A 25,554-nucleotide genomic window follows, 5' to 3' on the forward strand; every position below is an offset into this window, starting at 1 on the left:
AAAGTATTAAATATTCAGCTCCAAATGAAAAGGAAATTCTACAAAAATTTGAGATATGAAGCAAGAGATACTTAGAGTATAATAACTGTAATACTCACATTAGAAAAAAAAGGAAAGATCTAAAGTTCATAAGCTAAGTATTCAATTCATGAACAACATAAAATCCAAGAAAGAAGGAGGAAAATATAAACATAAAAGCAGAAACAGATGAAATGGAAAGCAAAGAAATAATAGATATTATCAACAAAATCATATGCTAGTTCCTTGAGAAGACTAATAACTTGAATATGGAACACTAGTAAGGAATGTAGTCACAAAAATAACACCATGACCACATGATATAGTTTACAGTTGATATATATTGGGGTTTTTAAGAAATGGATAAATTCTGTCATATGTAAATTGTTGGTTAAATATTTTAAAAGACAAAAAATTACAGGTATTTTTACATATCTAGTTGAATGTAATAGTAATAATAGAGAAGGGCATTTGTGATGGTTACTTTTATAACTTAAGTGGGCCATAAGTTGCCCAGGTATTTGGTCAAACATTATTCTGGGTGTTTCTGTGAGGATGAGTTTTAAGTAAAATTGATATTTAAATTGGTAGAATGAATAAATCAGATTACCCAACCTAGTATCAGTGGTTCAGTATTGAAAGCAAAGAAAATTGTGGGGCAATTGCTTTTGTAAAGATAAATACAAAACCATAAATAAAATAATAGCATACCAGTGATATAAATGCATATATGTTTATGTACACACACGTACACACACCACGATCAGGTGGAATTATTCCTAGGAATGCAAAGAGATCTAATTAATTTTGATACATGAGTCATTTAAAGTGATTTTAGTGGTAGTTAAAATAAAAGAATTTGGTAAAATTTAAAGCTCATGCATGAAACACATACAGAATTATAAGAAAAACTATGTTATTGAACAAAAGCTACTTATCAAAAAATCTGTAGCAAACATCAGTGTGATAAAATAACTATAAAAATATTATCTAAAAGTAAGAAACAAAACAAAATTACCCACCAACATGGATTCTATTCAACAGGATATTTACTAGAAGTCCTATGTAGCCCAATAAAAGTAGAAAAAGGAATAAATCATACAGGAATAGCAAAGGAATTACTTTAAATATTTTCAAAATTTTCTACAATTATTGTCAATACAGAAAACTCAATAGAATCTAAAGATAAAATAAAGCCAAATAAACAAAATTAAAATGTATAAAATCAATGTAAAAATCAATATTTTAATATTTAGCAAAACTGATTTCAAAATAAAAATTTAAAAAACCGAACTCACAGAAACAGCATCCCAAGTGTCATATAGGAATAAGTCAAATTAAATATATTCAAGATCTTTATAGATAAAATTATTTTTCAAAAATAACTAATGCATGTGTAAAAAAGACCTAATAAATAAATGGAGTGATAAACCAGATTAATATATAGGAAGACTCAATATCAAAAAGATAATAATATATTTTGTGATGAGTTTCAAAAACTTGATAAATACAAATTAGCACAGTAAAGAAACATAAATAGCATAGAGTCCTCTCCTTTATTCACATGTTTATTTACTGCTTTAATTATTTTTCTTTTTTGGAGGAATGGCATAACCTTTTGAAATGTCTACGTTAAGGTTTGTTGTGACAAGAATTCTTTAAATGTGGAGGATCTCTGAAATTATTCAGAAGTTTTTAAAGCATATTTCATAACTAATTGCTTAAAGATAAATGCGTAGTTTTATTTAAGTTGGATTATGGCAAGGAATGCTGTATTCCAAAGCTAAATATTCACTTAGATAAATGTAGTGAAATTAGTAAAAATGTAGGGCAGTATAAGCTGGCACATCTTCCATTATGAAAAGTAACCAAACATATATATTTAATAAAGGAAATTTAGTATTAGCCTATTCAATGTAACGTCTTTTTATTTTTAATTTAACTTACAAAGAAATCTAGTGTGATTCCTAGGACTCTATTTACAATGATGGAAATTTTCTGCTTTAATGCCTTATTAACTAGTTGGATATTTTAAGCTTCTATTTCTCTTGCTACTAGCACCAAGTAAGAGTTGCGAATATAATTTATACATCCTTATTAACATTTATATATAATCCGCAACCTCTCTTCCCATCCCACAATGCTCAACTCCAGGATTTCCCTGGCTCACCTGCCTGCCATGACCAACAAGGAAGTAGCCTTTGACAACGCAGTGGAAGAACATGTGATCAAGGAGGAGTACAAAATATGGAAAAATAACACCTCTTTTCCTTATGATTTGGTGATGACGCAGGCTCTGGAGTGGCCCAGCCTAACTGCACAGTGGCTTCCAGATGTAACCAGACCAGAAGGGAAAGATTTCAGCAGTCATCGACTTGTCTCGGGTACACACACATCAGTTGAACAAAACCACCTTGTGCAGCTTCCTAGTGATGATGCTCAGCTTGACACATCACACTACAACAGCAAGAAAGGAGAATGTGGAGGTTGAGGTTCGGTTAGTGGAAAAATTGAAAGAGAAATCAACACCAAGCTGAAGAAGTAAACAGGGCCTGATATATTCCCCAACACCCTTGTAGCATCACAACAAAGACTCCATCCAGTGATGTTTTTGTCTTTGACTATACAAAACATCCTTCTAAACCAGACCCTATGAAGAGTGAATTCCAGATTTGCATCTCTGTGGACATCAGAAGGCAGGCTGTGGGCTTTTAAGGAACCCAAATCTTAGTGGACACTTACTTATTACTTCACATAACCACACCATCTGCCTATGGGACATCAGTGCTGTTTCAAATGAAGAAAAAGTGTTGGATGTAAAGACCATCTTTACAGGGCATTTACAGCAGTATTTGGAGATAGAGATGCTTCCAGTCATCTTTACCATAGTAATCTTCCATTTAGATCTTTACTATGGTAAAGATGCTTCCAGTCATCTGTTCCATGAGTCTCTGTTTGGAAGTATTGTTTGAATGAGTATCCCTCTATAATAGATATCACTAGTCATGCTACTAGCCCAACCAGTGGGTGTTTTCTAAATATTAATGGGTGGACTTGATTCAGAAAAGCCATAGTCTTACATTGAAATTTTCTTCAGGAATTTTCTAGTAGAAAACCCAGGACTAAAGGAGCTATAGAAAGGGAAATATTATTTGCGATTATTTTTCTTCTTATGCTATATCCACACGTTTTTCAGGCTCAAGTTGAGAAGAGTGAGTCAATAACTTGTATTTGCTTTTAAAATTAAATTAATCCTTGACAAGAGTGACTTTAGAAGTTAGTCCTTGACCACTAGTTTGATGCTGTCTCCATTTTGGGTGACCTGTTTCACCAGCAGGCCTGTTACTGTCCATGACTAACTGTGTAAATGCTTAAAATAGAATAAATTGCTTTTTCCATTGAAAAAACAAAAACCATATATATGTGTATATATGTATTTATTTATGTGAGTGTGTGTGTGTGTGTGTGTGTGTGGTGTGTGCATAACTTATTGAATGTCTGGTTGTTAATGCTGCAGAGGGCCTTCTGTAGTTAAGAAAGTTTCTGAATCATTGTGTACACACTTTGAGAATGTCTGAGAAACATCATCAAAGAAGAACTTTGATGCTTCTGACTTTGTTGTTTCCAAAGGATTTTTTTAAATCTCACAGCATTGCAGGATAATTTAGTGTGTTTCTTCCAAAGTTATGACTTCTGAATATTTCAAATTAAATTAGGATGCAAAAAGGTTTTTAAGTCATCTGGCTTACGGTGAGCAAGAAGGAGCCCATTACAGTGCTCCACTTGACACAGCAAACCTTCTGGATCATCAAGCATCCTGCATGAAATACTGCAATTATATTAAAATATAATGATTCTCAGCTTCATAAATAAGCTTAGAAAACAAATCCCCAAATCCACAGATACAATAAATAACACAAACACTTTAGAGCCTGACTTTCTTTATCCATTTGCACATTTGGAATGTGCAAATGATATTTCCAAGATGTCTTTGGAAATACCTTATTAACTGATGAAAAATTATCTTTTTATCTCAGAATCCATGGATACAATAATACCACAAAAACTTTAGAACCTGAATTTCTTTATCCTGTGCAATTTTTATTTCTAAGATGTCTCTGAAAAGAATATCTTACTATTAACTGATGATAAATTGTCTTTTCAAATAAGCAAAATGGAAGACTCTGAGGTATTAATAGAAGTATTTAACTAACCTGAGAAATCTAAGTATTCCTCTTTTCTCAGTTTAAGTTTCATACTCTTATTTGAACTAAAAGTTCAAGTGTTTCACTTTTCTTGTCAATGCATAGCTTCCTGTTTTACATTAGAACAAAAATTTTAACATTCTATTGTAAATACTGATGTCTGTTCAGGAAGCATGTGTCTGAGATACAGGATAGAGGACAGGAGGGACCAGGAGGAATCATTTAACTATTTTTCTATTCATTCAAAATATTAATAGAATTCTTCTGTGTTCTTGTCACTATGATTGCTACAGTGGTTTTAGGAAAGTATGAAAAAGACAGTTGGATATACCTAAATGAGTTTCTTAGTATCACTCACATAGAGCTGGGTACCATTATTAAAAAGCAAAATCTGAATTTTTAATAATTTAGATCTTTACTATGGTCTTCATTGTATAGCAAAGTATGAGTTTACACAGCTGATTACATATTAAATGTTTCTAAAAATCATTTTTTAAATCTTTTTCTCTTCCCAGTATTTCCAATATAGCAACTATTAAAATTGCTCTCTCTCTTCTACTAGTGTAGTCCGTGCATCGTGACATTGCTATAAATCCAGGCTTTCCTTCCTCCTGTCTCTTGGCATATATATCCAAACCTGACAAATTCTTCCTGTCATGTATAGCTCCCAACCCCACCTCTCCCAAACTTCCCTTTCCTGCCATTCCTCCTTCTGCAACTGCAATCCTTCATCACTCAGAATCACCTCCATTCTCAACTGCTTTGATATTATCTTCACCCTCCTCTTACTTTCAGCCAAGAACTGGCTCTGTCTTATGAATCCCTGGGAAACTTTCAAGTTAAATTATCTTGAAAGAAGAGTCATACCTATACCTCATTACTATATCCAAATCATTCTCACTGTCTCCTCCCCAAAACTTAAAATTCTTTTTCTTATTATTATACATTAAATTTTGGGGTACATGTGCAGAACATGCAGTTTTGTTACATAGGTATACACGTGCCAGGGTGGTTTGCTGTACCCATCAACCTGGCACCTACATTAGGTATTTCTCCTAATGTAATCACTCCCCTAGCCCCCCACCCCCCAACAGGCCCCAGTGTGTGATGTTCCCCTCCCTATGTCCATGTGTTCTCATTGTTTAATTCCCACTTATGAGTGAGAACATGCGGTCTTTGGTTTATTGTTCTTGTGACAGTTTGCTGAGAATGATAGTTTCCAGCTTCATTCATGTCCCTGCAAAGGACATTAACTCATCCCTTTTTTATGGCTGCATAGTATTCCATGGTGTATATGTGCCACATTTTCTTTATCCAGTCTATCATTGATGGACATTTGAGTTGGTTCCAAGTCTTTGCTATTGGGAATAGTGCTGCAATAAACATACATGTGCAGGTGTCTTTATAGTAGAGTGATTTATAATCCTTTGGGTATATATACAGTAATGGAATTGTTGGGTCAAATAGTATTTCTAGTTCTAGATCCTTGAGGAATCACCGCACTGTCTTCCACAAAGGTTGAACTAATCTACACTCCCACCAACAGTGTAAAAGCATTCCTATTTCTCCACATCCTCTCCAGCATCAGTTGTTCCCTGACTTTTTAATGATAGCCATTCTAACTGGCATGAGATGGTATTTCATTGTGGTTTTGATTTGCATTTCTGTAATGACCAATGATGATAAGCATTTTTTCATATGTCTGTTGGCTGCATAAATGTCTTCTTTTGAGAAGTGTCTGTCCATATACTTTGCATATTTTTTGATGGAGTTTTTTTTTTTCTTGTAAATTTGTTTAAGTTCTTTGTAGATTCTGGATATTAGCCCTTTGTCAGATAGATTACAAAAATTTTCTCCCATTCTGTAGGTTGCCTGTTCACTCTGATGATAGATTCTTTTGCTGTACAGAAGCTCTTTAGTTTAATTAGATCCCATTTGTCAATTTTGGCTTTTGTTGCCATTGCTTTTAGTGTTTTAGACATGAAGTCTTTGCCCATGCCTACGTCCTGAATGGTATGGCCCAGGTTTTCTTCTAGAATTTTTATGGTCCTAGGTCTTATATTTAAGTCTTTGATCCATCTTGAGTTGTTTTGTATAAGGTGTAAGGAAGGGGTTCCATTTCAGTTTTCTGCATATGGCTAGCCAGTTTTCCCAACATTTATTAAATAGGGAATATTTTCCCTATTGCTTATGTCAGGTTTGTCAAAGATCAGATGGTTGTAGAGGTGTGGTGTCATTTCTGAGGCCTCTGTTCTATTCCTTTGGTCTATATATCTGCTTTGGTACCAGTACCACACTGTTTTGGTTACTGTAGCCTTGAAGTATAGTTTGAAGTCAGGTAGCATGATGCCTCCAGCTTTGTTCTTCTTGCCCAGGATTGTCTTGCCTATGCAAGCACTTTTTGGTTCCATACGTAGTTTGAAGTAGTTTTTTCCATTTCTGTGAAGAAAGTCAGTGGTAGCTTGATGGGGGTAGCACTGAATCTATAAATTACTTTGGGCAGTATTGCCATTTTCATGATATTGATTCTTCCTATCCATGAGCATGTAATGTTTTTCGATTTGGTTGTGTCCTCTCTTATTTCCTTGAGCAATGGTTTGTAGTTCTCCTTGAGGAGGTCCTTTATATCTTTTGTAAGTTGTATTCCTAGGTATTTTATTCTCTTAGTAGCAATTGTGAATGGGAGTTCACTCATGATTTGGCTCTCTGTTTGTCTGTTATTGGTGTATAGGAATGCTTCTGATTTTTGCATATTGATTTTGTAACCTGAGACTTTGCTGAAATTACTTATCAGCTTAAGGAGATTTGGGGCTGAGACAATGGGGTTTTGTAATATACAATCATGTCATCTGCAAACAGAGATAATTTGACTTCCTCTCTTCCTATTTGAATAACCTTTATTCATTACTCTTGCCTGATTGCCCTAGCCAGAACTTCCAACACTATGTTGAATAGGAGTGATGAGAGAGGGCATTCTTGTCTTGTGCCAGTTTTCAAAGGGAATGCTTCCAGTTTTTGACCATTCAATATGATATTGGCTGTGAGTTTGTCATAAATAGCTCTTATTATTTTGAGATATGTTCCATTGATACGATACCCAGTTTAGTGAGAGTTTTTATCATGAAAGAGTGTTGAATTTTGTCAAAGGCCTTTTCTGCATCTATTGAGATAATTATGTGGTTTTTGTGATTGGTTCTGTTTATGTGATGGATTACATTTATTGATTTGTGTATGTTGAACCAGCCTTGCATCCCAGGGATTAAGCAAACTTGATCGTGGTGGATAAGCTTTTTGATGTGCTGCTGGATTCAGTTTGCCAGTATTTTACTGAGGATTTTCCCATTGATCTTCATCAAGGATATTGGCCTGAAATTTTCTTTTTTTGTTGTGTCTTTTCCTGGTTTTGGCATCAGGATGATGCTGGCCTCATAAAATGAGTTAGGGAGGATTCCCTCTTTTTCTATTGTTTGGAATAGTTTCAGAAGGAATGGTGCCAGCTCCTCTTTGTACCTCTTATAGAATTCAGCTGTGAATCCATCTGGTCCTGGACTTTGGTTGGTTGGTAGGCTATTAATTACTGTCTCAATTTCAGAACTTGTTATTGACGTATTCAGGTGTTTGACTTCTTCCTGGTTTAGAATTTGGAGGGTGGATATATCCAGGAATTTATTCTTTGCTTCTAGATTTTCTAGTTTATTTGCATACAGGTGCTTATAGTATTCCCTGTTGGTAGGTTGTATTTCTGTGGGATTAGCAGTGATATCCCCTATATCCTTTTTTATTGAATCGATTTGATTCTTCTCTCATTTCTTTTTTATTATTCTGGCTAATGGTCTATCTAGTTTGCTGATCTTTTCAAAAACCAGCTCCTGGGTTCATCGATTTTTTGAAGCGTTTTTTGTGTCTCTATCTCCATCAGTTCTGTTCTGATCTTAGTTATTTCTTATCTTCTGCTAGCTTTTGAATTTGTTTGCCATTGCTTCTCTAGTTCTTTTAATTTTGATGTTAGGGTGTCAATTTTAGATCTTTCCTGCTTTCTTTTGTGGGCATTTAGTGCTATAAATTTCTGTCTACACATGGCTTTATATGTGTCCCAAAGATTCTGGTACATTGTGTCTTCATTCTCATTGGTTTCAAATAACATCTTTATTTCTGCCTTCATTTCGTTATTTACCCAGTAGTCATTCAGCAGCAGGTTGTTCAGTTTCCATGTATTTGTGTGGTTTTGAGTGAGTTTATTAATCCTGAGTTCTAGCTTGATTGCACTGTGGTCTGAGAGACTGTTATGATTTTCATTCTTTTGCATTTGCTGAGGAGTGTTTTACTTCCATTTATGTGGTCAATTTTAGAATAAGTGCGATGAGTTATCGGGGGAACCCTCCCCCAATATTCAACGTATGTTCTTTCTATTTTCCATAAGTGTCAGCTGGCTGAGAAATAAAGAGAAAGAGTACAAAGACAGGAATTTTACAGCTGTGCCTCTGGGGGTGACATCACATATCAGTAGGACTGTGATGCCCACCTGAGCCACAAAACCAGCAGGTTTTTATTAAGGGTTTCAAAAGGGGAGGGGGTGTATGATCAGGGAGTAGGTCACAAAGATCACATGCTTCAAAGGGCAAAAAGGAGAACAAAGATCACATGCTTCTGAGGAAACAGGACAAAAGGCAAAACAGAACTACTGATAAGGGTCTATGCTCAGCTGTGCACATGTTGTCTTGATAAACATCTTAAACAACAGAAAACAGGGTCAGAGAGCAGAGAACCGGTCTGACCTCAAATTTACCAGGGTGGGGTTTTTTCCCCACCCTAATAAGCCTGAGGGTACTGCAGGAGACCAGGGCATATTTCAGTCCTTGTCTCAACCGCATAAGACAGACACTCCCAGAGCGGCCATTTATAGACCTCCCCCCAGGAATGCACTCCTTCCCCAAGGTATAAATTATTAATATTCCTTGCTAGGAAAGGAATTTAGCAATAGCTTCCCTACTTGCAAGTCTGTTTATAGGCTCTCTGCAATAAGAAAAATATGGCTCTATTCCGCCCGACCCCGCAGGCAGTCAGATCTTATGGTTGTCTTCCCTTGTTCCCTAAAATCACTGTTACTCTGTTCTTTTTCAAGATGCATTGATTTCATATTGTTCAAACACACATCAATTGATTTTACAATTTGTACAATTGATTTTACAATCAATTTGTACAGTTAACACAATAGTGGTCCTGAGGTGATGTACATCCTCAGCTTATGAAGATAACAGGATTAAGAGATTAAAGATAACAGGATTAAGAGATTAAGACAGGCATAAGAAATTCTAAGAGTATTATTTAGGAACTGATAAATGTCCATGAAATCTTCATAATTTATGTTCCTCTGCCGCAGCTCCAGCCGGTGCCTCTGTTCAGGGTCCCTGACTTCCTGCATCAATGAGGTGCTGAGAAGAATGTATATTCTGTTGATTTGGGGTGGAGAATTCTGTAGATGTCTATTAGGTCCTCTTGGTCCAGAGCCGAGTTCAAGTCCTGAATATCCTTGTTAATTTTCTGTCTCGTTGACCTAATATTCACAGTGGGGTGTTAAAGTCTCCCATTATTATTGTGTGGGAGTATAAGTCTCTTTGTAGGTCTCTAAGAACTTGCTTTATGAATCTGGGTGCTCCTGTATTGGGCAAATATATATTCAGGACAGTTAGCTCTTCCTGCTGCATTGATCCCTTTACCATTATGTAATGCCCTTTTTAATCTCTTTTGATCTTTGTCAGTAAAGTCTGTTTTATCAGAGATTAAGATTGCAACTCCTGCTTTTTTTTTTTTTTTTTTTTTTTTGCTTTCCATTTGCTTGGTAAATATTCACCATTTTGCTCATGAGATGGGTCTCCTGAATACAGCACAATGATGGGTCTTGACTCTTTATCCAATTTGCCAGTCTGTGTCTTTTAATTGGCCCATTTAGTCTGTTTACATTTAAGGTTAATACTGCTATGTGTGAATTTGATCCTGTCATTATGACCCTAGCTGGTTGTTTTGCCCTTTAGTTGATGCAGTGTCTTGATAGTGTTGATGTTCTTTACAATTTGGTATGTTTTTGCAGTGGCTGGTACCAGTTGTTCCTTTTCACGTTTTGTGTTTCCTTCAGGAGCTCTTGTTAGGCAGGGCTGGTGGTGACAAAATCTCTCAGCATTTGCTTGTCTGTAAAGGATTTTATTTCTCCTTTGCTTATGAAGCTTAGCTTGACTGGATTTAAAATTCTGGGTTAAAAATTCCTTTCTTTAAGAATGTTGAATATTGGCCCCCAGTCTCTTCTGGCTTTTAGGGTTTCTGCCAAGAGATCCACTGTTAGTCTGATGGGCTTCCCTTTGTGGGTAACTCGACCTTTCTCTCTGGATACCCTTAACATTTTTTCCTTCATTTCAACCTTGGTGAATCTGACAATTATGTGTCTTCGGGTCACTCTTCTTGAGGAGTAACTTTGTGGTGTTCTCTGTATTTCCTCAATTTGAATTTGGACTGCCTTGCTAGGTTGGGGAAGTTCTCCTGGATAATATCCTAAAGAGTGTTTTCCAACTTGGTTCCATTCTCCTCGTTACTTTCACATACACTAATCAAACATAGATTTGGTCTTTTCACATAGTCCCATATTTCTTGGAAGCTTTGTTCATTCGTTTTCATTCTTTTTTCTCTAATCTTGTCTTCTCTCTTTATTCCATTAAGGTGATCTTCGATCACTGATATCCTTTTTTTCTGCTTGATCAATTCATCTATTGAAACTTGTGTATGCTTCACGAAGTTCTTGTGCTATGTTTTTCAGCTCCATCAGGTCATATATGTTCTTCTCTACACTGGTTATTCTAGTTAGCAATTCCTTTAACTTTTTTTCAAGGTTCTTAGCTTCCTTGCATTGGGTTAGAACATGCTCCTTTAGCTCAGAGGAGGTTGTTTTGACCCACCTTCTGAAGCCTACTTCTGTCAGTTCATCAAATTTATTCTCTGTCCAGTTTTGTTCCCTTGCTGGTGAGGAGTTGTGATTCTTTGGAGGAGAAGAAGCTTTCTAGTTTTTGGAATTTTCAGCCTTTTTGTGCTGGTTTCTCCCCATCTGTGTGGATTTATCTGCCTTTGGTCTTGGATGTTGGTGACATTCGGATGGGGTCTTTGAGAGGACATGCTATTCCTTTCTGATTGTTAGTTTTCCTTCTGACAGTCAGGCCCCTCTGCTACCTGTCTGCTAGAGTTTGCTGGAGGTCTACTCCAGACCCTGTTTGCCTGGGTATCACCAGCAGAGGCTGCAGAACAGCAAAGATTGTTGCCTGTTCTGTCCTCTGGAAGCTTTGTCCCAGAGGGGCACCTGCCAGATGCCAGCCAGAGCTCTCCTGTATGAGGTGTCTGTCAGCCCCTACTGGGAGGTGTCTCCCAGTCAGGACACACAGGGGTCAGGGACCCATTTGAAGAGGCAGTCTGACCCTTAGCAGAGCTCAAACTCTGTGCTGGGAAGTCCGCTGCTCTATTCAGAGCCCTCAGGCAGGGACGTTTTAGTCTGCTGAAGCTGCACCCACAGCTGCCCCTTTCCCCAGGTGCTCTGTCGCAGGGAGATGGGGGTTTTATCTATAAGTCCCTGACTGGGGCTGCTGCCTTTTTTCAGAGACACCTGCCCAGAGAAGAGAAATCTGGCAGTCTGGCCACAGCAGCCTTGCTGAGCTGCAGTGGGCTCCACCCAGTTGGAACTTCCCAGAGACTTTGTTTACACTGTGAAGGTAAAACTGCCTACTCAATCCTCAACAATGGTGGATTCCTCTCCCTCCATCAAGCTGGAGAGTCCCAGGTCAATCTCAGACTTCTGTTTGCAGCTAGAATTTCAGGCTACAGGATCTTAGTTTGCTGAGCTCTGTGGGGGTGGGACCCGCCGAGCCAGACCACTTGGCTCCTTGTCTTCAACAACGCTTACCAGGGGAGTGAACGGTTCTGTCTCACTGGCATTCCAGGCACCACTGGGGTATGGAAGAAAAAAAAAAAAACTCCTGCAGCTAGTTCAGTGTCTGCCCAAATGGCCGCCTAGTTTTGTGCTTGAAACCCAGGGCCCAGTGGGGTAGGCACCGGATGGAATCTCCTGGTTTGTGCGTGGTGAAGACCATGGGAAAATCATAGTATCTGTGCCAGGGTTCCTCAGGCTCAGTCCTGCACAGCATCCCTTGGGTAGGGGAGAAAATTCCCTGACCTCTTGCACTTCCTGGGTGAGACGATGCCCCACCCTGCTTGGGCTCGCCTTCCACGGGCTGCACCCCTGTCCAACCAGTCCTAGTGAGATGAACTGAGTACCTCAGCACCTTAGTTGGAAACGCAGAAATCACCCGCCTTCTGCATCAATCTCGCTGGGAGCTGCAGACCAGATCTGTTCCTATTCAGCCATCTTGCCAACAATCTCTCAAAACTTAAATTTCAAATTCAATGTCAAAATGCTTACCTGAGTCATAACATTTAGTTATAATAATATCTACATAGATGACTCTTTCAATACTCTGGCACATTTCCAAGAACATTTAATACTCATAAAAACCCTATGAGGTAAATATTATTAATAACCTATTACAGCAAAATTGCTTGAAAGCACTGTCTCCATTCTGAATTTTCAATTACTCTCCTTCACTTCATTAAATCAATTCCAAGAGATCTTCCTCTCCTGCCATGACATTGTGTTGACAAATGTGTATCTCTAACTAGACTCTTAACTCTCAAATGTAATGACTATGTACAAGTGATTATCTAACACCCTTACGGACATCTAAAGTTCACCACGACTAAAATTCTCACACCCTCCTGCTCTTCATGTGACGTCACATCTCTAATAAATGGGAAACTTATACATTCAGTTTCTCAGGAAAAAAATCCAGAGGTTATTTTTCAACCATTTCTCCCTCTCACAGTCTTTACTCAAAGCATCAGCTCATTCTTTTGGTATCATCTTCTGAATAGATACAGATTACAACCAGTTCTTACCACTTCCAACACCACCATCCTACTATATATAAGGCCACCATAAAGTCATCCCCAGTGACACATTTTCAGGAATGCTACATAAGCAATTATTTGCCAGATAAACAGCTTCAAACTGAGACTCCAGGCAGAGCAAAACTTGTGGTCACCCTAGATCAAACTACCATCAAATTCTAGCTATGGGCTTCTAAATGATAATCTATGCTACCCCTGCATTTAGTTAGCAACTAACACTCACAGTGATCACATCTCTGTACAAACTTCATACAATCCAATGGTTCCCCATGTTCACCAGATTTTAATCCAAAATTTTCATAATTACCTAAAGATCCAGGTGAAGGTAGTCACCACTACCTTCCCCACCCCCATTACCTCTTTGGCCTCACCTTCTTTGCTTGTTTTACACGATTGTAGCCATCCTTTCACCTAGCTAATGATAAAACATGCCAGGTCGTTGTACTTACTGCTCTGACTGCCTGAAATGCTTTCTTCAGATAGTCCCTGACTTCCTCCATCACTCTTGTACATTCTCTGCACAAATGTTACCTTAATGCAACTACTTAAAATAGCAACTCAACACTTACTATTCCTGTTCTCTGATTTATATTCTCCTTAGCACTTAGAACTATGTGGCATACTATATTATAATTAAATGTTTGTTTTCTGTAATACCCACTATTATGTAAATTCTATGCGTGAGCATTTATAAAAATAATAGATTTATAAATTCTTGAAGATCATCTAGCAAATATTAGAGATTCAATAAATATTTGTTAAATAATTGAATAGATAAATGAGACTCAGTGAAAATTTGATTCAAGAAAAATGGTAGATATTTCTTCAAATATTTTTATATTCAGTATGTTTGGTATTCACAAAGTCAGATGCATCACTTATAAATGCCCAGATCCTAGCAGGTAATTCCTTCTCAAGGAACTATAAGTGCAAAAAAAATAAAATTCATATTTTTAATTTTATTGAGAAGAAGTTATCTCATTATCATAGTATAGACAAATCTCCATCCAGAATGATTATTAATAATTTCGGTAGATACTGTTTTCAAGGAGGTAGAATATACTTCTTCACTTCTTAAGTGTAGGCTATGCATAGTAACTTCTTTTCAAAGAGCACCAAAAGGAAAAGGGGAAAAAGGTGAGTTTTGCAGTAGAGAAACTTGACCCACATTACCTCAACCAGGTGACCAAGATTAACATCAACAGTAATAGACAATTTTAGAGGAATGTATCCTTAAGATAGCCTAACATAGAAAATGATATCACTTATTTCTGAACTGATACAAAAGTGATGATTAAGTCTAAAAATTTTTCTATATTCTACAGTGTTACATACCTAATCAACGTAAAACTTACAAAAGAAAAAATCAAATAAATATCAAATTATGCTTTCACCAAGCAAGAGGAATAAATAAGAATCAAACTTATTAATATGTATGTGAAGGTCATTTAATATTTCCAGCACCACATAGTTGAATAAAAATTAGAGATGAACAGGGCAATTGCTTACTGAAAAAAACTTCAAATTATAAGAAGGACATATTTGAAATTAGGGAGCACATATATTTATTAGGGGGCAGAGAGAGGGAGAAATAGGGAGAAAAAATTCTTGTAAAATACATAACCCTGGAAGCTATATAACCCTGGAAAAAATAAATACTATAAGAGTGAAATAACAGGACTACACAATAAAATTATATAAAATTACTTCACAACAGGAACACAGACAGTGTTTCCAATAGCTATGATTGTTATTGCAATTCTAATTTAGGGTGATTTATTTAAAAGTTCACAGCATTTTCAAAGATATAACAAATTATAGAAGGGTGATCATTCTTTACATCTCTCTTCCAGTGCATACTTAAATTTTTAGTAGTCCATACTGGAAAACAGATAGAATGCAATGGTGCTTTCTATGGTTGTATCTACATTAGGAAAAGGTTACTATTATAGTCAAACAAAAGTCATCACTTCTTTTCATAAGGAATTTGAATAAATGAGCCCTGAAGAATAGTTTCTGAGTGAACTTTATTGAAGATTAGTTTTCTAGTGATTCTTCCTTATTACCAGATCTCTCTAGTGTTTGCTCTTCTGACAGCTTTCCCTGTCTGAAATTTTGAAGAAAAAACTAATATATTCTCAGTTCAAAATATCATAACTTTCTAACTCTCTCCTGTGGTTAAAACATATTATTCACTTAAGGTCAGCATTATGAATATAATCAAAAATATGAGATCTGGGGAGGATAATGTGAACCAACTATAAAAATACATCAAAGCAAAAATACGCATGTTTATCTCCTAGTAAATTCAGTTTTTATGACAAGATTGCCTCCAGAAATACCAGTATATTTTTCTTCCTTTAAGAAATCACTACTGTTTCCATTATTTGTGGACATCCTATCATTTAACAAAAGCAATCACTAGGTATTTTTGCCTGGGAACAAATCTAATTTTAATGAATCGATGTTTTTGCCATTAACTTCAGTAAAGTGGATATTTATACTTAAACAAGAATCATTCCAACAATAAGGTTACAGTGATCCTCTTATAACTCACCAGTATTTTATAGTCACAAAAGTGTAAGCATAATTTAAACACACATTTTGCTAGTTATTATCGATAGATTTTCAATTAATATGGAGCATAAGACAATTTCACTGTGCAATCATTAATTCAATAAAGTTTAAACTGTATTTCATATGTATTTGCTCTAATTCAAATTATAGCATTCCAGGATAGCAGGGTAAAAATGAGGATAAATCACGGTAATTATGTTTTCATCTTTACTAATTTAAATTGACATTTAGTATGATGAATTTAAAAAGCAAAACATCAGTAATAGAAACATTACAATTAAAAGAAATAAGCAACATGCAAATTATTCCACTCAAAGACAAAAACTGAATGTATTGCATTCTGCATACCAACCTTGCTATCACTTTTAAACTCAAAATAATGTTCTGTGGCAAAGAAATTTACTTAAAATTGGCCAGATTACATCTACTCCATCAATGATAGATTCAAACTAATGTCTCTCCAAATTAGGATAACTTAGAGAAGTTTGCCAGAATCATCTCCAGAAATCTCCTGGGGTATTGAATTCAGGAGATAAAAAACAAACAACATAAATAACAAACAACATAATTACTGACCAAAAAAAAAAAAAAAAAAAAATCAAGACAAGCCACAGAGCTAGAACAGGGTCTTAGAGGTTGCTGAAATTAACCATTTAATTGCTGAATAAAAGGGAGGCCCTCTCACAGAGGGACAACATGGCTTGGAGTCAGTATTGAAATACTTCAATATTTTAACAATTAATGCAATGTTTAATGTTTTGTCAACTTGATTGGATTGAAGGATGCAAAGTATCATTCCTGGGTGTGTCTGTGAGGGTGTTGCCAAAGGAGATTAACATTTGAGTCAGTGGACTGGGAGAGGCAGACTCACCATCAGTCTGGGTGGGCACCATCTAATCAGTTGCCAGCACAGCTAGAATAAAGCAGGCAGAAGTTGGAACGACTAGACTCACTGAATCTTCCAGCCTCCATCTTTCTCCCATAGTGGATGTTTCTTGCCCTCAAACATCAGACTCTAAATTCTTCAGATTTTGGACTCTTGGACTTACACCAGTGATTTTCCAGTGGCTCTCGGGCCTTCAGTCACAGACTGAAGGCTGCACTGTCATCTTCTCTACTTTTGAGGTTTGGGGACTTGGACTGGCTTTCTTGCTCCTCAGCTTGCAGATGGCCTATTGTGGGACTTCATTTGGTGATCATGTGGGTCAATACTCCTTAATAAATTCCCCTTCATACATACATCTATCCTATTAGTTCTGTCCCTCTAGAGAACCCTGACTAATACAATTACTAAGGCTGAATAAGTGCATACAACCTGAATGTAAGTTCTGTCTCTAACACACCCTTGCTTTAAGGATGTGACTTCTCCAAACCTGAATCTATCAAATGTCTCCCCTCCCAGTGGTCTATAGTGACAGATGCTAAAGAACAAGAGTATTGCAGTTGAAAACTCCCAAGTTGTATCTCTGTAATATTCATGGGGTCTCTGGACAAGGGCTTTTTGAACTGCCCATTTTTAATTTCCTTCAGGACAGTGGTTTGTAGAGATTCTTCTTAAATTACTATATCTTGTATGTAACTTTATTTAATTCTCCAAAGTTTACCTATTTCAATTAAGTATTGAGCTTATTTTCTCCACTATTACAGGAATTTGTGTCCTGTGTTTTGAATGTGTTCATACCACTGCATGGATCTTCTAGAATGTGAATGACTTACCTAGACTATGAACAGTTTAGGGCTTCTTTTCTACCTCTATTCCCTTCCAAGAGTTTATTGATATCCTTCTTCCTTCTGTCAGGAAATACAGTTAAAGTGGTGAGAGGATAAAAACCAACTTCCTGACCATTCCATACTATATTATGGTAGTAATCTAATGAATTTGAATACTCTTAAGGAAGTACTGTAGGTAAAATAAATAAATAAATAAAATGCAGTTGACTTACTCTATTAGACAAATAGAGATAAAAGGCATTGGTCAAATAAATCTCCCAATGAAACTGAGACTCTTATTCTACTATAATAATTGTTTCAAATGATCATTAATGGAGGAATGGTACTCTTGGAGAGATCATATGACATGAAATGACAATAATCATTTCAAAGACATAGCAATTGGACAAACCACCTTTTGTAGATATCTATAACTCACTGCCTATATTCAAGATCTCCTCAAGATACTTCAGAGTGCAATGTGAGAAAAACTGGGTTTTGTAAGAGTATTTTGTGTTTACCAGGACATAATTCTCACATCTTCATGAATAACAAAAAGATCTTTTTATCACATCCTCTTAAATGTAGTATTTTTCTGGAACTAGGGAACCGCTAGTGACTTCCAATATAGTCTTTCCTCCAATGTTTATCTAACCTTTAAATTTATGGCCCTTATCCATAACATTCTTTACTCCTCCAACTGTGAAGCCACAGTCATTGTAGTCCAAATTTGATTTCTATTCTACTTCATGCCACTGTGTAAAATCACCACTAAATACTCCTGACTTGATGTACTATGGTGATGTTACTAAAAGCAACAAAGGTCAGTTATAATTTGGCTCCTATTTTCTAATAGTCCCTGAAACATTGTTTCCTAACCCAGTCTCAAAACTCTGAAGCTAGATAGACGTTTTAAGACAGTGCACATGGGCCTGTCTTTTATTCCTTCAGTTTTCATTAGCTTTTCTTAATTAGAGCTTATATGGCTCATTATTCCATGTTTTAACAACCAAAACCGTTGGTCCTTTTTACTAAAAACTTCTGTTTTCTTTTTATTATGAGCTGTATTTCCTACTAATAATTTAATAATTCAAGCTTTTTTTCTCTCCTTTATAAACCTACATGTTATTATTCCTTCCTAATCCTAAAAATGTCTTACTAGTCTCCCCTTTTACAAGCCTTGCTATTTCAGTTACCTATTGCTGTGTAACAAAGAATTTCATTACTTTACACATTAATGGCTTAAAACAACAATCATTTTATTATGGTTTGTAATATTTGGGGTCCAGGAATTTAAGCATGTAGTGACTGGATTATTCCACAGATTTACATGGTATTGACTAGTTAGTTACCTGATGTATTAAGATGAGCTGGTGTTTGATGGGGATGGCTAAAACACTGGTATCAAGTGGGCCTGTGTCCATCCACATGTAGTCTCAGACCCCTTCCAAGTTGTCTCTCCATCTGGGCAGAAGGACTTCTTAGGTGGTGGCTCAGAACTTCAGGAGGAAGTGTTAAGAAGACACAGGAAGTGTGGAAGCTGTCCATCTCTCATGACTTGGGACCAGAAACTGACAGATCATCACTTCCAGCATGTTCAAAGCAGTGTCAAAGCCTGCCAGCTTAAAGGAAAGAAAATATTCATCCAACCTCTTCACTGGAGTAGTATATTAAAAAAAATTATAGCCATCTAGAATCTACCACACAGGTATTGTTTCTGAATGAATACCTACTCAGTCATTACTCAGATAATATTCGGTGTTTGTAAAATCAGGCCAAAATTGGAGTGTCAGGAAGCTAGATCGCCAGACCTAGTACTTTCAAAAGTGATGCCTAGTTCTTTCATAAGTTTTTCACCACCATCCCCACACCCTAAGTAAAATATTACTGGATTTTTAAGGGCATCGTTAATGGTTCATATTTGGCATATGTAAGTCAAGGAGATTCCAGGAAAATCATGTTGACACATGACAAAATGTAATCAATTTTATAGCAGCAAGGTGTTAGAGTGTCTTAAAGAGCATATCTCCTATGAGGGGTACTTTCTCAATTCCATTTTTCCATATTTTTGTAGACCACATAGAAAGAGACTTGCAGAACTGGTATGGCTTTTTCTAGAGGCCATTCCATAACTTATTAGTGATAGCAACAACCTGGCCCACAAATCTAAGACCTGCATTTTGATCACTAGGTCTCTCAAAAATAGCCACCAATTGAGGAAGAGTAAGTCACCATCCTTGAAGACCCAAAAGAGGGATATACTCCTCCCACTTTGAAGATGTAAGTAAATATCACTCCCATAGGGGAAAAAGAAAACAAATTTCTTCTTTCTCTGAGCTTTCCAATATTTTGTCCTCCTTTCCCCAAAACATCTGCCTGAATGGCTCCCACCTGCATCTATCTGAAGGGAGCAGTAGAAAAGGTTCTTAACCTATTATGCTCATTGACTGTTCTTTTGGCATCTCTATTCCTTGAAAATTAGGCTCTTGTTCATTTCCTTCTGTAAACTGTCTAAAATGAGATAGGCAAAATCCAGAAAACTTTGCCATGTGTCTTTATCTTCCTATCCTTTCCCTTTACTTTCTTTTCATTCCTACAAGCTGTTCCTCAGCATTTCATCTGGGCAATTATAGTTCATCCATGGAACTTCTATATGCAACCACAGCTCTTGTGCCAAAGAATATTTCAGTGGTTTAACACATACAGATTTGTTTATCACTTAAAGTATCTTTCCCAATCTGTCACTCAGTGATCCAAGCTAAAACAAACTCTACAAATTTATAGCTCTAGAATTTGAAATAGGTAGATTCCTTGGTTGCTGCAATGGAGGAAAGGTACTCTTGGAGATATTACACTTTGTGTGGGCCAGATGTGATATTTTTAACTTCCACTACAGTCCATAGTCTAGAACGAGTTCATGGCCCTGATTCCTGATGACTGAAGGGTGAGTAGAAAATGTAGTTTCTCTGAGTCAAGAAGAAAAGGAAAACTGGATACAGTTGAGCATTCACAATACCAACCACGAGTTATGTGACAAAAAATTTATTCTTTTAATCTTGACAGCAAATTTGGAGATAAAGTCAAAATTTGAGGCAGTCTATGAATACAAGGATTCATATAGCTTCCTTGGCTATAATTTTAGGCCCTAGGAACTGGTGACAAAAATGAAAAATTCTGTTATTGATTCAATGATTGTGCACCCGCTGAAAATGTACATATTGAAACCGAATCCCCAATGTGATGGTAAGGCCTTTGAAGGTAGGGCCTTTGGAAGGTGATTAGGTTATGAGGGTGGAGCCCTCATTATCAGAATTAGTGCCCTCATAAAAAGGACCCCAAAGAACTTCTTTTCCCTTTCTGCAATGTGAGGACCCAAAAACAAGACAGCCATCTATGAATCAAGAAGCAAACCCTCACCCAAACCCCACATCTGCGTACCTTAATTTTGAACTTCCTAGCCTCCAGAACTGTGAGAAATAAACTTCTGTTATGTGTGAGCCACACATTCCATGGTAACTTGTAATAGCAGCCCAATTGGACTAAGACAAATGGATTATTTTTAAGCAATGTAAAAATAAATAACTTCTATCTGTATAACGTTTCATTTAGGGATTTTTTTTAATCAAAGCTTCAGAAATTTATTAAATAATTATAAAAAAACTAGATGTCATTGTTTTAAAACATCTTTATCATAATACCACAATGACTTCCCTATTTTATTTAGAGCATTGCTTAAATGTCACCTCCTTAGAAGCTAAACTTTTTGTGATAAATCTTTTGAAAGTTACATTTGTATTGCACTTCTTTATCCATTCCTTATGCCTTCACACTACGTTGTGTAATGTGGTCATATTATATATTGATGATACTTTCCAAAGAAACAGTACATTATACATATGTGCTATACCTGCTTGCTGTTTGTCTTTTTACCCAGAATGTAAGTTCACTGAGGGAAGACACTTCTCTTTCATTCTAATCAACTAGAACAATATCTGAGAAATAGGCAACCAATATATATTTTGTTGAATGAAAACAACTTCAGAAGAATCAGTCTACTACAAAATAGCTTCCATGCCAGTCTTTCATTAAAACTATATGCTCAATGATATATGGCAATCTGCTTTATAAATCAGGAGACAACCAATCATCAAAAGAAGAGAGACTTCCTCTTGGTTCTACGCCTACTTCTTGTCTTTGCAAAAAAAATAAACCACTTTCTTCTTTAAATCTCTTATCTCTTTGATCCTGTGATGTAATTTCTCTCCCTTTAAATTATTTTTACTCTCTTCTTGAGAATTTTTAATGTCTTCTCTTCCTCTTCTTGATAAGTCATAAATGATCAGCTAAATTGTCTTTCATTAATAATCTCCTCAATAATTATGCTTCATTTAATTTCTTTGGCTTGCATTACTCTAAGACCCAAGATTGATGGGTCTAAACTGATGATCATTCGAAAACTACTTATTATACTTATGGATTTAAAGGCCTTTCATTTAAACTCAATATATCCAACTTAAAATTTGGGGACTTCCAGATCAAATGGCAGACTGAGCAGACATGAGAAATAGTACTGCGAGCACACATATCAAACACATACACTACATATTTACCTGCTCCACACACACACATTCCAGTACTATAAATCTTATAAATTAGCAGGTAGAAGAATTTTAATAATACCTACTTGAGTTTGAAAGAAAAAAAATATCTACCCATCTCAGGAATGAATGAAGATATTCCTTACCCAATGCAACTGGAAGATGAAGCTGTATAGCTCAAAGGTATACCAGAACAGGAAATATGCTTCAAAGCCTAGAGTCTCAATGTATTGTTTAATGTAGTGAAAATGTGGTTCTCCATGTAAAACCAAGAACCTGGGTAATCCTATTATACCTCTGAAAATCTTCATGCCTATGGTCTTAGTGCTGAAAAGGAACCTGAGACCAAAAAAAAAAAAAAAAAGAAAGAAAGAAAATCATTGAGGCATATAGAGCCAAAGCACAAAATCAGAAACCTGAGGAAACACCAGGTTCAAAGATATTTAAAAAAAGACAGCATACATCAAATAATTGAATATCATTACAGAAAACAAAACATGTCAGATAAAATTTATAGGTTGTCCACTAATAAATGACATCATTTAAGAGGGAAGTACAAATAGTTACTAACCATGAGGAGAGCAACACAAGAATAGGAGCAATAGATGAGAAGAAACTCTGGAAGCTAGACATATGACTCATAGATTTTTCAGAGGAAAAGAATAGAAGGGGTAAATGGAAGTAAAAGTTTTAAAAAATGATAACAGAGCTTTCCAGAATAAAAAATACATGGTTCTCATACAGAAAAAGCACTAACATTCAAAATAGGATAAAACAATCTTTAGCCGGGCGTGATGGCGGGCGCCTGTAGTCCCAGCTACTTGGGAGGCTGAGGCAGGAGAATGGCATGAACCCGGGAGGCGGAGCTTGCAGTGAGCCGAGATTGCGCCACTGCACTCCCGCCTGGGCCACAGAGCGAGACTCCGTCTCAAAAAAAAAAAAAAAAAAAAAAAATCTAAAATTTACTTTAATAGTTGAGTGTGGTAACAAAAATATTATTTTTTTCATTAATAGGAAGAAATACATTTTCAAATTTAATGTTATTAGTGGTCAAAATTCTACATAGTATTATTAAGTACTATATAAAACTAATAATTAGATTTGATTAGCCTATCTAATGGTTTAGCTCTCCACTTCTTGTGTCTACAATGGATTCACATCTCCACTCCATCACTTACCAATTGTGTAACTGTGAGATTACCATTTAAACTTTCACAGCCTCGGTTATATCAACTGTAAAATGGGGATATTCATAGTATCTGCCTAATAAAGATACTATACAGATAAAATTATATGATGTAAAATTAAATTATATAATATCTATAGCATAGTATCATGGATAAGATAGGTTCATAAGAAATATTAACTCATATTAAGATGAGATATTGAATTTTATCTATAAGAAATAAAGTATATTTTTCACCAGCCAATAACCTATGAATTATGTATAAAATATAGTATTTATAGCTGTTTCAAATTGGCTTTTTAATAATCAGTGTGGCTAGGTAATGCATCATCCAATAATAAGTATATAAAGTATTCAAATTGGGACCTTTTGAGAGCAAAGGAAAGCTTTATTAATGATTATACCAGTTCAATATTAACATAATCCTGCACTTTCCAAAGTAAAGCAAGTTGTGTGATCATTCAATCCATAATGTAATTGGTTTTCACTCATGAATTTTGCACAGCTAAATTGAATCATGTAATCACATAGAAGTTGGTATCTCTGAAACATATGAGCACACCCCACAGGTACCATATATGAATCTTCCACTAAATTGAAGTCAATAAAGAGATAAAAATTTATATTCTTTTTGCATCCAAAATATATAATGCTATGTCTGCATATTTCCAGTCTTGCTAAAATTATAGGATTCTTTAACATAATGAAAATACTTTTCACAAATGCATAGTGTTATTATTTATCATTTAAGAACCATCCCTATGTCTGAGACTCATTCATTGTTTAGTGTTAATTTGGAAGAAATATCAGATGCAGCAGAGGGTGAATTGAAAACTTCTTGAAAAAAAGTTACCATCTAATTGAAATGGAACCACTCAACATCTTTTTCAATAGAAGTAATCACTGAGAATGTGCCTTTTTAAATGATATCAAACTCCTCAAACTTGAAATGTTAAAAAAAAACCCTGATATTTTATGATGATGAGTTTTTAAGAAATTTTGGAAAATAACTGCTAAATGGATTCATTTTCTCACAATAAAGATATGACATTTATTTTCAAAAAATTCTAAGTGAAACAAATTTAACAATGTATTTTGCTCCTTAATAATACAAATAAAGATTTGTAAACCTTGGCAAATCAATGAAAACAATTTAACTGGATTAGTTTTACTAAAAATCAACTTTGGCTCTAGACACTGACTTTTACTATAATCAAGTTAATTAAATTGATATATTGTTGCTTTTTGCTTTCTTAATAATTAGCAAAGCACAGCATTAGGGAATGCATTTTAAAAATTATTTTAATATTTATAAGTGTTAAAGCAATCATATAATAATTGAATTATCTAATTTATTTGACAAATATGCAGTTATCTTCTAAAACTTAAAGAAATTGCAATACGATGCATGCCTTTCTTCTACATTGAAGCAAATGAGTTTTTAACAGTATGGGATTAATGGAATTACTTGTCCATAGAAGAGTGGGTCAGAATGAACTCATATGACACTAAAATTTCAAAAGTATACATATGTATATGGAAGGACAACTGTTTTTCTCTATCAGAAAGTACTAATACTAAAATGTACTAAATGAATTAATCTGTCAGCATGTCAAGCATCAAAATTTTTATATGTAAACTGATAGAATGAAGGGCGTTGGGTAAAGTAGGTCTCTTAGAAGCAAGGCTAATATTGTGTGTTAATCTAATATTAGAGAGGCTAATGTGCTATCAGTCCGAAAGTACCAGGTTTTGAGAATAAAGTTTCTTCATGCCTATTTAGTGGCTAGTGAGTAGAACTTAATAGGGCAGAAGAGCCCCTTGTGAATCCCTCAATCAATGCAAACTGTATATGATAACTTGAAATTAAAATCAACTTTTATTTTGCAAAACATATTACTTTCTGTATAACTAGTCAGCTGGCATTAATAGTTCTAGTTGTTCTTTATAACGGAATGTTCTTCCTTGCTATTCAATGTTAGAGGCATAATAAGAGGTTCCTCAGGTCATTTACAGTTAGGATCCCATTTGAAATACTCATACTTAATTAGGGAATTCAAAAATTAAGGAAGGGGATGGAAGAAAGAAAATGCTGGTAAGGACAATCTTAATGCAACAGGAACTGGGAACATGCTTATCAAATGCATTTTGTATTCTCTCTGGACGCAACTAGAGTGCATTTCACACCCTCCTTTGCAATTAAATGTAGCTAAAGGCTAAGTTCTAATCAAGAAAATACGAGTGGAAGTAATGGATACCACTT

At 35.6% G+C, this 25,554-nt stretch overlaps 1 pseudogene; it reads left to right on the forward strand.

Moving 5' to 3' along the window:
• The first annotated feature begins 2,197 nt into the window (after positions 1 to 2,197).
• LOC470866 (histone-binding protein RBBP4-like) lies at positions 2,198 to 2,990 on the forward strand (annotated as a pseudogene).
• The last annotated feature ends 22,564 nt before the right edge of the window (positions 2,991 to 25,554 follow it).

The sequence above is a fragment of the Pan troglodytes genome, chromosome 2, assembly GCF_028858775.2.
Source record: "Pan troglodytes isolate AG18354 chromosome 2, NHGRI_mPanTro3-v2.0_pri, whole genome shotgun sequence".
In the NCBI taxonomy this organism is placed as follows: domain Eukaryota; kingdom Metazoa; phylum Chordata; class Mammalia; order Primates; family Hominidae; genus Pan; species Pan troglodytes.